A 12,804-nucleotide genomic window follows, 5' to 3' on the forward strand; every position below is an offset into this window, starting at 1 on the left:
TAATCCAGACCATAATCTATCTCTCGTCCTCAAATGAGTTTGTTCTGGGCCAACAGAATTTTTGGCAATGGCCCTGGATTTGTATATTCCTATAATACCCAGGAAAGTATCCTACATGTGTGAATGTTGCACAAATGCCATTTGATGAAGATGAACTCAAGTCTTGGTTGAAAATGGAAACTAAGTTTTAATAGGACTAAGGACTTGGGTTTCCTCATTCAACATCTGAGAGATATGTAAACCTTAAACAATTCCCACTAGTGACAACAAATTGAAATGGCACTCAAGATGATCACCACACTCCCTCTTCCAGCTCCATCCTTTGTCATGGATTATCCTTCTTGCCTTCTTGTGTCTATCTTCCAGCTCCTTTTGAGATTCTACTTCAAGATGCCTCTCCTCATCCTCCCAACTGCTAATATAACCTCTTCTAAATTATCTCCATTTTCCTTAGCTATATCTTGTATATCTATGTATATCTATATCTATATATCTATATAGTTTTTTGCTTCTTCTCTTTCCCATTAGAACGTGAATGCCTTGAGACCAGGGACTGTGTTTTTGTCTTTCTTTGTGTCCCTAGTATTTGTCATATTTGACATATAGTAAGCCCTTAACAAATGCTTATTGACTTGACCTGACCATTATTCTCATTTATATAGAATTTTAATATTTTCAGAGTAACATATGAGAATAATAAGGACATGAAGACGAACCTTTCCTTCCTTCTTACCACAGATAGCTAAGGGGTATGGAATTTTGCACATTATATAAGACTTGGTTTTGCTAAATCTCATTTTTTTTCTCTTTTTATCTTTGTTGTAAACAATGGTCCTCTGAGTGGGGAAAAAGGAAGGGTATATTAGAATGGGAAGGTGAACTCAAAAGTTACTCAAGTGTATGTATCTTTTGATCTATTACTAGGACTATGTCCCAAAGAAATCGAAGAGAGGGAAATGTAGAATATGAAAGAGAGAATATGTAGAAAAATATTTATAGCACTTCTTTTTGTAGTGACAAATAACTGGAAACTGGAAACTAACATAGTGCCTATCAATTAGGGAAGGCCGAACCAAGGGTGGTATATGGTATAATGAAATGTTATTGTGCTGTAAGAAATGATTTAAGGTGTGGTTTCAGAAGACTTGTATAGCTGATACAAAGTGAAGCAAGCCAAATCAGAACAATGCATACAATAACAACAGCATTATAAAGACAAACAACTTTGAAAAACCCTGGTTAATGTAATGAACTGTCCTGATTCCCAAGGACCAATAAGCAAGCATAATACCCACCTCTTGACAGAGAATATAAAGTGAGATATAATTTTTTCACCATGGCATTGTGGGATTTTTTTTTTTTTGCTTGGCCACATTTTTGTTTTTCTTTGGTTTTATTCCAATGGTGTTGAGAGAGAAAAATAAATGCTAGCTGATTAAAAAAAGACACTTAAAAATACAGATGATGTAAAAAAAAGTTAACAAAAAAATAGATTTGCACAGTGATTACAATTGAGATTTAGTGTTTAGGAGTCCAACAACAGAGAGGCTCCATGTTGTGGTTGAAAGAATGAAGGACTTAGAGTTAGGAGATCTAAATTTGAATCCTGGTTCCAATATTTTTATCTGAACCCCAAGCAAGTCACTTAAACTTTCCAAGTCTCCCTAAAGTGCAGAAATGAGAATACTATTATATGATTTCCCTCACACGCTTGTTGGGAAGGAAGTGCTCTATAAATGTTAAAAATACTCCATAAATATAATATATTACATTCTCCACAATGCATCACATACTATGGATGATCAGGAAATATGTTGCATCAGCAAAAAAATAGGTCAGGATTTGTGCTTGGGTGTGCTGAGGGGCAGACACTAAATGAAACCAACAAGATCCGACAGTAATTCAGTGCTGTACTTCAAGGAACACCCAGAGGTGCTCATACTTCTTTTTTCTCTTTTAAAGATTATTCCTTCTAGGTATACAAAGATGTCTGGAGGTGGTAGTTAACTAGCCAACTTAAAGCGTTCCTTACTTTCAAATTGTGGTACTTACTATAAGCTATTACCACTCTATTAATTTTGCCTTTAGAATCAACCACCAAGTGTTTATCTACAGGACAAAAGGGAGATAGTACTTAGTAAGTCTAGCTGGTACACAGAGTGTTGAAAGAAAAATAGCAGGTGATGAGGTCAACAAGGTAGGTTGAAGGCAGATAGTATGTGCCAGGATAAGAACACTGAACTAATCAATGTGGGAAGGGGGAGGCCAGAAGAGAAGAAAGAGGAAAAATATAATAAGAGATTCTAGTGAGCCTATTCTTAGGGAATTTAAAGAGATAATGATAGAGAGCCAGAGGCAGAGACCCAGAGAGACACACAGGGACAGAGACAAAGACAGAGACAGAGAGACTAGAGACAAAGGCAGAGAGAGATATAGAGAGAGACAGAGAAAGTAAATAAGAATACATTGAAAATATGCTAGCAGAAAAATAAAATTCCTATTTAATTTATTGAATGATTTTTTAAAGGAAAACTTGATGGCTCATAGAATAAAAACAGTACCATCAGGGTCCTGAGATGATGATTTCACTATTACAGGTTTTGACCTGTAGGATCTCAAGCCTTCCCTTGAATTACCTCCTCTGCTTCACCAATCCTGCCTACAGGATCACTGGGCTTTAGATCTCATTTCAAAATATTTTGCCTGCTTCAGGCTCTCCATGGATTTTGGTAAGTGCTTCAGCAGCTGTGGCAGAGCTTGAAGTCAAAAAGACCTGAGTTCCAATCCAGCCTCTGGGAATTACTGTGTGAGCCTGGGCAAGTCACTTAAGTCACCTGTTTGCCTTAGTTTCCTCATCTGTAAAATGATCTAAGAAAGGCAAATGATAAAACACTTCACTATCTTGTCAGGAAAAATCCCAAATGGGGTCACAAAGAGTTGGATACAACTGAACCAATTGAACATTAACATGAATTTTAACACCTTCTTCTCCAGGTAAAACCCATTAGGTCATTGAACAGAGGCAGAGCTTTCCAAATTCTGCTCCCTTCCTTCTCTGAACTGGTCAGTATTTTAGAGAATTGTGGATGTTTCATTTCATAAGGTGTTGCATAAGGGGTAGAGTTATATCAAGACACAAGTTGAGTTTCTAGTTCCACTCCCAGTTGGTGGGTGAACTAAGGAGTGATCAAGGTCTCTCTTCAAGTTTACCTCATTGTGGAATTGAAATGATGTAATATATATATCCCCATGATTTGATAATGATGTATTCAGCAATAGTTGCAGTACCTTGAGCATCATGGAGGAAAAATGCTAAACATATCCATGTGTTCTTTGCATAAGAAACATAATAGTTGATTTCTCCTCAGAAGAGGGTTAGTCACCATCCATACAGAAATAAGATAAAACCTCCAGAGACATCCAGGGGATGAAAATTGGGTTGTTCTTTTATTTTTTCATCTATGTCTATTGTCTTACATTTCTTTCATTGTCTTATATATCTTCCATGACACCTAGAGAAGGCTGGGTGAATGTTATCTGGTTGACTTAGCACAGAGGGAAAAGCTTGTGAAATGAGTAAAAATAGAGTTGAAAGTCTTTCCAAGAGCTGATAGTGATGGATGTAGGTAGGAATCTGATTTGGGATGTGGGTGTCAATCCCCTGCAGATTGGCTATTTAGGTTAAGAATCCTGCCAAGTAAGGAGAGACAGTGACTGAAATTTAGCCCACAGGGACTTAATTAACTGTGGTCCAGTGAGGCTTCTTCAGTCCTGTGAGGGAATAAGAGATGACATTTTTACAGTTTTTCCTAAGAAAAACTGGGAGCAAAGGGAGCTTATAAGTACAATTCACATGTCAACAATAGCACAATCTACAGTTGTTCTTATATATTGTGGTTTCAAAGGAACTGAACTCTTAACCACCCCAGCTTCAACATACTTCCACTCCTCCATGCTAGTTGCCTAAAACTAGGAAGTCATCCATTTGGCCAAAATTAAAGTACAGATTAAGATGCAGTCCATTCCATAGATTTAACATTTTGTCAAGAATGAGTATCCAATTAAGTTATTTATTTGTGGAATATTTTAAATGTTTTATTAATTCTGTTTGATGTTTATGTCACAATTTCTTCCCAAATGATCAGTTATTATTAACCATTTTTTGCAGGTTATGGATCTTTTAGGCATTTTGAGGAAACTTGTAGACCTCTTTTCAGATTAACATACAAAAATAAAAAAATAGGATCACAAAGGAAACAAATTATGTTGATTATACTTATTTTTTTAAAAATTAAACAAATTAGCAAACCCCAGGTTAAGAGCCATTGCAATAAATTAATCATGCCATTAATACTCAATAACAAAATAAAGGATTTAAGCAAAATATTTTGGTACTGACTGAGATAGATTAGATTATTAAATTAGTTTTCACTTCAGAAAACAAAGAGTCTAATGGAATTAACAAATGACAGGTAAATCTTGATTCAAGAGAAAGCTGGAGAGGTTCAGAGGATGGGGCTTGCCTAGGGAAGACAAGCTTGGGGGGAGTGCTTTTGTAGGAGCCCCCAGATGAGAAGAAATGGGCGGGAACATTTGTATTCTTTCCTTAAGACCCAGATACTTGTATCCCAATCCATTGCAATACAGGAAAATATCATCCCCTAGTTCTGTACTTATTCTCTAAATTCATTGGCAAAGAAAAGTTCTGGACTCATCTTTTGGGACAGGAGATCTCAAAAGGAAGTTTGTTGTTTGCCCTGTGTAGTGAGCACTTTGCCCCATTCTTAGCTTTTTCCATCTATGGGCATCCTTCTCTCCTTTTCTCTTGGATACTACTGGAGGATAGGGAACTGAAGGAAAGGCTACCACTTTGAGAATTGTAAGTCTCCAAAGCCATCCTTCAAGACTTCCAAAAGAAGGTGACTGACTAGTGGTACAGAAGCAGACATATAATCTTCACATGTGGCCAATTTCTTGACCTATTTTGCTTAACTATTCATATTTATTATTAAGAAGGGATTTTATTTAGGGGGAAGGAATATGTTTAGGTTATGGAAAAAAAAAGAATATCAGAAAAGCATTTTAATTAAAAAAAGAAATTGAGTGGGTAGCTATTGATTTTGATATATTGTGATTTATTATGTATTTATATAACTAGTAATATAATTACTCATTTTAATCATCATTGTAATATATCATAAGTACGTCATTATAAAAAAGAAAAGAAAATAGGGATGATCTTGAGTAAGTAACTCCATTCTGTCCTGCCCAAGTCTTGCTGATGAGACTAGAAGAATAAGAATTAGTATGGACATCACTTGTCATCCTTCCTTGTAACTTAGAAAAGAATTGACTCCCCCACAGGCTATTCTGATTTTCTGTGCCTCGGGCTGCCTTGGAATTCAGTGAGCTCTGCTGATTCTAGTTTGTTGATTTTTTCTGTTTTCATTTCTGTAGTTAAAGGCAGAAGACATGTGTCAGTATGATGCCATTGTGTCTGAGAAACAGGAAAAGGTGGTACTCCAGAGAGAAAAAGCTACCACTAAAGTGGAGAAACAAGTCTTTGGCTTACTCAATATATCACCTTAATTCAACAAGCATATATGTGCCTTCTATGTGCCAGACAGTGTGCTGCATGAGCGGAGGACAAATTAAACTGTCCCTTCCCATAAGAAATTGAAATTCTACCCAAAGAGAGCATCAGGAACTAGATGTAGATATTAATAGATGCAAAATATGTGTGTAACATGGCCTCTGGGCTCACATTCCAAACCCCACATTGTATTTTTTTTTTTTTTTTGCTGAGGCAATCTGAGTTAAGTGACTTGCCCAGGGTCACATAGCTAGGAAGTGTTATGTGTCTGAGGTCACATTTGAACTCAGGTCCTTCTGACTAGAGGGCCGGTACTCTACCCATTGTGCCACCTTGCTGCCCTCCCCCAATATTGTATTGATAGATTTAGTCCAAGGGGCAGAGAAGGCAACCTGTATAAAGGTCAAAAGTGGGACATCAAATATAGCAAATAGTCCAGTTTGTTTGGCATTCAGAATGTATTCGGGGTAGAGGTGGTATTTTACTCACCTCAACAATTTGGCATTAAAGCCATTGATATGATGATAGAAAAAAATCCATATATTAATCTATTTGTCAAAAAGATATGGCCACAGCACACTGCGTGTGTCTCTTCTGGGAAAAATTAGACAATTTCCCAGCAAGATCATACACCTGTCTTTGAGACAGACCTGGTATAAGAAATTAAAGGAGCCTCTGCTGAATTCAAGCCAACTGTGGAGTAATGCAGACAGTTGGCTAGAAGCCCACTGAGCAAGCACAGCTATTTTGGGGTTTTTCTTCCAGATTTTCTGATTCCCAAATGATTTGTTTGCAAAAAAAATTCTCAGCTCAACACCCTCCCTTTCAGAATTTTCCCTCCCTCATCTATTCAGGAACTCTTCAATCCATGATATATAATTTTATGCTCCCTCAAGAGTAATAAGAATTACAAGAAATCAATTCTCTGAGAGAGGGCTCTTAAGGGTTCACTGCTTCTGACTCTAAACCTCTTCACTGTGGACATTGGATGGCACTCATGGAATGAAATTAGTCAGAGAAAAAAAAAAAAAAACTTCCACCAGAAGCTTGATCTTGAGTGTGCTCAGTGCCCATAATCCTAACTTTCCTGTTCTGGGAAGAGATATAGTCAGATAAGATGAGGAACCCAGAAGTGGGAAAGGGGAATTGAAAAAACTAAAGGGAAATCTTTAACCATAGCATTGTTACTCTGAACTATTTGGAAGATTCTGAGCTGTGGACATGCTCTCAGGGATGATCCTCTTTCCCCAAAATTCTGGATATAGCTCATGCCCAAGAAATCCAGAAATAGGGATGATTGAACTAGGGCTCTTGAGATGGTAAGCAAGAAAGAAGCAACAAACATTTGGTGGAGAACCCAGTAAATAGAGGTAGAGTTTTGACCCTGGGATAAAAATGGTAGGCTTTTGGAGATAAAAGTGGCTTTAGTAGTCATTAGGGGTCCTTTTGCAGATAAAGAAATGAATGCTTTTCTCCAAAGTCACAGAGAAAGTGACAGGACTGGGACTAAAATCTAGATTTCCTGCCTCCCACTGAACTGCTCTTTCAACTAAATCATGATGTGGGTGTAAATACCAAACAGATTGATGACTGAGGTCATTAGTTTTGCCAAGCGAGGAAAGCCACTGACCAAACCTTAGCCCACAGGGATTTGATGAAGCCTGAGCCAGTGAAATTTCTATTGTATGAAGGGAGACAGACATATGTAAGACCTTTTTTTGTTGTTGTTCTAGGTGTAGAACCTAGAACAGATCTTGGTTTATCACCATCTCAGGATGCAGTCCTGGAGTCAGGAAAACCTGAGTTCAAATTCAGCTTCAGACACTTTCAAGTGTGTGACACTGCTCTAGTCACTTAAGCCCAATTTCCTTTAAAAAAAAATAGGACCTTAGAATCATCAGGCTAGAAATGTAGGTGTCTGAGACAAGATTCTGTAAGGGCCTCTTACCTTTAACAGCAAAATGAACAATTCTTCACTATATTTCAAGGATTATTGGGTGGTGTTTACACATGTAAAAAGAAAAAGGGGAAATAAATGGGAAAGATGAGGATTACTACAGCTAGTGTGTTTCCCTCGTTTTATCTCTTTGATTATGCAGAACAAAATTCAGTGAGGAATTAGTCATTAACAAGCTAAATTGCTCAACAAGTGGCTACCTCCTGCCAGTTTAAAGGCTTAGCTGAAGTGAGTATGGCATGCTAATAATGCTGGAGCTGCTTTAAATATCCCTTGTTGACCTAACATGGTTTGGGAGGAGATGGGGTATTCACTTGGCAGTCCTCAGACTGTGACTTCTGAATTAATCTGTGGAGGGGTCTTCAGCATCCAGCATTTACTATGAATTCAAAAGTAGGATTTATTATGAATTCAAAAGTAGAGTCAACGAAGATCTGAACCAAATCCAATAAGAATGAAAGAAAAGAACTTAGGCTTTATTTTGGCTGTATTTTGTAAGAAAGCATCATATGTTATGTTATTTTCTAAGTATAGATACAGTGTCTATTGTGCTTGGTACTATGGGTCACACTTGATGGGATAGCAAAGAAATAGGAGACCGTGCCCCTAGTCGCAAGAAGTTATAATTATACTTGCACAAGCCAAGTAGAAAGCAGAGCTAAGTCAAGGTAAGTTAAAGTGAGTCTTTGCATTGTAGATTTAGAACTGAGAAAGACCATAATGATCATCTAGCCCTCCCCTCTCATCGAGGAAGCTATGATCCAGAGAGGTTCAGTAATGTTCCCCTTGACAGCAAATGTCATAGCTGTTTTAATTTAATTTAATTTATTACCTTTTCCACTGTATTTAGCTGATAGAGTAGAACTAGACATATCCATAAGTCCTGGAGTAATAGTAACAGAAATATCAAAGTGAAGAATTTCTATTTTATTGAGATAAGCTTGCTAATCATGAAGGAAGAAATTAGATAGATTATAGATATAAAAATGATAGATATAGATGATATCAATAAAGATAGAGAGAGAGAGAGAGATATAGATATTTAAACAGGAGTTCTTAATCTGAAGTCTATAGACAGTCAAAGTTGGAGGCAGGAGTCAATTGATAAGTTCCAGAATATTTATGAGTTTTTATTTCTACTAAATTTGTTTTCCCTTATATTTTATTTTACATATTTATAAATGTTAGGCTGAGAAATGATTCATAGGCTTCACCAGGAGAGGAGGAGGGGCTCTCAATGAGAAGATCAGAAAGTCCTTTCATATATAAGGAATAAAAAAATAAACCCAAACAAAGTAGACTAGAGTGAGAACTCGATTTAAATAAAGGAGGAAATAAGAAGAAAGAGCCTTCAGAATGCTGCAATTCAGCAAGCTAAGAGAAACGGTTAAAAATGATCTGGATATAATGGAGTCATTTTAACTTGCTTGATATTTGTGATAGGCTTGAGAAACTATTTTAGTGGCCATATTCTGAACTCATCAGAAAAGGAGGAGGCTTTGAGTGAACTAGGAATGTATATGATAAAACTGCAGATGGTTGAATCACAGCCAAGGCTCAAACAATGATACAGATACAAATATGATAGAAAAGGGCTAGAGAATCAGAAGAACATTGTACACATTTACAGCAATATTGTAAGGATGACTGACTGTGAGAGACTTAACTACTCTGATCAAGATGTTGACTCAAGGTAATTCCAAAGGACCTATGATGAAAAATACGAACTACCTCCAGAGAGAAAACATATGAACTCTGAATGAAGATTGAAGCATACTCTTTTTTATTTTATTTTTCCTCTGGCTTTTATCTGTGTTTTCCTTTGCAACATAGCTAAAATGGAAATGTTTTGCATGACTTCACATATATAATTGATATCAAATTGTTTGCCTTCTCAAGGAAAGGGAAGAGAAGGAAGTAAGAGAATTTGGAATTTAAAAAGTTTAAAAATGAATCTTCAAATTTGTACATATGGTTGAGAAATATAACAAAAGAAATAAACATATATTAGAAAAAAGAAAAGGACTCAACAGATATCATGTATATAGTCATCACTGTGTTTTACCAACAAATGGATCCATGAAGAGCTCAAGTAAAGATTAAGGGAAGTAGATTTAAGGTATACACCTGAAAATAATCTGGGTTGAGCTAAGAGGTAAGAAAACTGTGTTCATCGTGGATCCTGAGAAAATAGATATGATGGTGGGGTGCTGTCAAAGAATTTCCAATGATAGAAGTAGAAAGGTGAGCAAAACAAGAAGAAACCAGCAATCACTATGGATGGAAATTCAGGTAGGGGCATCTGGGAGATTGTAGAGATGTGTGTCTCATAGCATATCAGCAAGTTCAAACTAGTGTTATACTGAAGGATTGTGGAAAGTCAACAGGTCAATTCAATAAACTTTTATTAAGCCCTCTTCTAAACTAGGCTCTATATTGATTATCTGAAAGGGGAGCCCAAAGAAAGACAAAAAGCCATGGATATGGAGTCTAAAGACGCAGATACTATTTAATAAAGGCCATAGATTTTGAGCTGGAAGGCCATCAAGTCCAATCCCTTTATTTGACAGGAAAAGAAGCTGACTCACAAAGAGGCTGTAACCTCCAAGGTCACAAAGCTACTAAATGTGTGAGACAGGATTTGGACCAGATCTTCTAGATCCCAGGATGATATATCACTCTATCATGCTGCTGCTTGAACACTTGCTATATGATTATATGGGTTATATGGGCAAGTCTCTTTGATTGCCTTGGTCTCTTTTTCTTTATGTGTAAAATGAATGGGTTAAAGCAAATGATCTCTAAGGTCCCAATAGCTCTAATACTCTAATTATGATGACTATAAATAGAAGGGGGAGGGAAGCATAAGCATTCATATAGTGACTTCTGTGCACTTACAAATGTTAGCTCATTTGCTCCTCGAAATAACCTCTAGGATAGGTGGGTGTTGCATTATCCCCATTTTTAAGTTGAAGACACTCAAGCAAATAGAGGACAAGTGACTTTCTCAGGTTCACACAGTTACTATCTGAAGCCATATTTTAATTCGGGTCTTCCTAATCTGAGTTTTTCCAGAGATCTATCCCATGTAACCGACCTGTCAGTTTCACAAAGTATGCATATGTTTTCATTTGTACCTCAGTATATGTAGTAAGCATTGCAAAGGATTCTTATTCTCATTTTGCAAATGAGGAAAATCGAGCTTAGAGATATTGACTGATTTGTCAAAGTTCACAAGTTAGCATCAAAAGTGGGTTTGAAAGGTGGTCTTCTGGATTCTGTCTCATTCTTTTGAAGATCTCTTTGATAGTAAGACAACAAAAATATTCTAATGGTGTCCAATTCTAAACACAAACTTTCATTTCCCCAGTCAGATTAAATTCTACCCTGTAAAGGATCCAAAATGTTAGTTTTCTTGAAGCCCCAATGTTTTAAAAGATAATCTTTGTAGAAATAACTGAGCCAATACTATGATATTTGGCAATGTTTTGTAAAGCTTTAAACAAACTAACTTCATTAGGCCCCAATTTGAGGCTTTTCCAGAATGTCTTCTGGAACAAAATTCAAATGATTTTATTCTTAGGAGAGGGAATAACTAAAATTCCTTCCATGACATTCAATGTCAGGGACAATGATAGGCAGGTTTTGTTTTGGATTTCATTTTAATGTTTAATAGTTCCTTGTCCCATTGTTTGCAAAACAATCCCATTCTAATCGAGAAAACAAAATAAAATCCTGCATATTTTGTTCTTCAGCCTATGTTTTGGATAGAGCGGAAATCAACACAGCTGTTTATGTTTAGTAACTTCAAATGATATAGTGCCTTTTTGTGCCCAGAAGAACCTTGCAAGTGTGTCTGCTTTATCAGTTGGTATCAGTCCAACTCTGACTTGAGCTATCTATTTGGTGGGCAGAGTTTTCAAGGTTCCCTTGTTAGATACATGTTCTGAGTGGTTTATCTCTGGTGGACCTCTGCACCTTCTCTCCTCCTACTCCTTTTTCTCTTGTGGGAAGAATACCAAATTCTCTGGCCATCCATCAGTGCTTGCTTAGAAAAATCTTGATAGACCACAACTTGAAGAACTGATTTCTCTCCTTCTCCTTCTCTTTATCCCTCCTCCCTTTCTCTTTTCTCTTTTCCTTCCTCTTTCCCCTCCCTCTCTATAATTTTTTCACTGCTTAAGAGTAGTATTGGGATCGCTTTTTGAGGACTATTACATGATAATCATGTTGTGCTTAGATCCTAGGATCATAGATATAAAACCAGTATGGATCCTAATGTCCATCTAGTCCAATCTTCTGATTTTTTTTTTTGATAGATCCAGAGAGCTGAAGAGGCAAACCAAGATTCAAGCCCATATTCTCTGGTTCTAAATCCAGCATTCTGCCACAGCACCATGCACTACCTCTTTTCAGAATAGAATTAATAGGTACCATTACCAGCACTGAATTTAAAAAATCAACAAGTTAAGTCAACAAGCATTTTCTGTTGTTCGGTGGTTTCAATCTCTCTGATTCTCCATGATCTCATTTAGGGTTTTCTTGGTAGAGATAACAGAGTAGTTTGGTGTCTCCTTCTCCAGGTTATTTCACAGATGAGGAAACTGAGGCACTTAGCCCTGTTTATGTGACTTACCCAGGGTCACACAGCTAGTGTCTTGAGGCTGGATTTGAAAATGAGTCTTCCTGACTCCAAGCCTAGAGATCTATCCATTATGGCACCACCTAGCTGCCACAACATCGTTTATTAAGTGCTTAAATGCCAGGCATTATGGCAAGTGATGGAAGGGACGTTAGAAAATTATTTTTGTCAAATATTATTTTATAAAGAGAAAACTGAGAAACAAGTTTCTCAGGGTCAAAACCAAAGAGCTACTTTTTGAAAGTACTGAGACCAACCCAGGGTTTTGGATTCTTTCAGTGTCATTTCTATCCTTGCACCATCATGACCAGCTATCTCTTCCAAATTACAAAAAAAAAAAAGGATTATAGCTAAACAATCAAGCCCAGAAACCTAATCGTCTTGCCCATCTAGTAAATGGCAAAATTGACAGAGAAGAGCATCCTAGTTCTTATTCATTGTCCTTTTGGTTACATTTAAGTAACTCTTGATCATTTCTATATAGATTACTTTCATTTTAAAGAGAGTACCATAACTTCAGAAAACCTGGAAAGACTTACATGAACTGTTGCTGATTGAAGTGAGCAGAACTAGAACATTATACACAGTAACGGCAAGATTATGTGATGAACA

Source organism: Antechinus flavipes, chromosome 6 (genome assembly GCF_016432865.1).
Source record: "Antechinus flavipes isolate AdamAnt ecotype Samford, QLD, Australia chromosome 6, AdamAnt_v2, whole genome shotgun sequence".
NCBI lineage: Eukaryota > Metazoa > Chordata > Mammalia > Dasyuromorphia > Dasyuridae > Antechinus > Antechinus flavipes.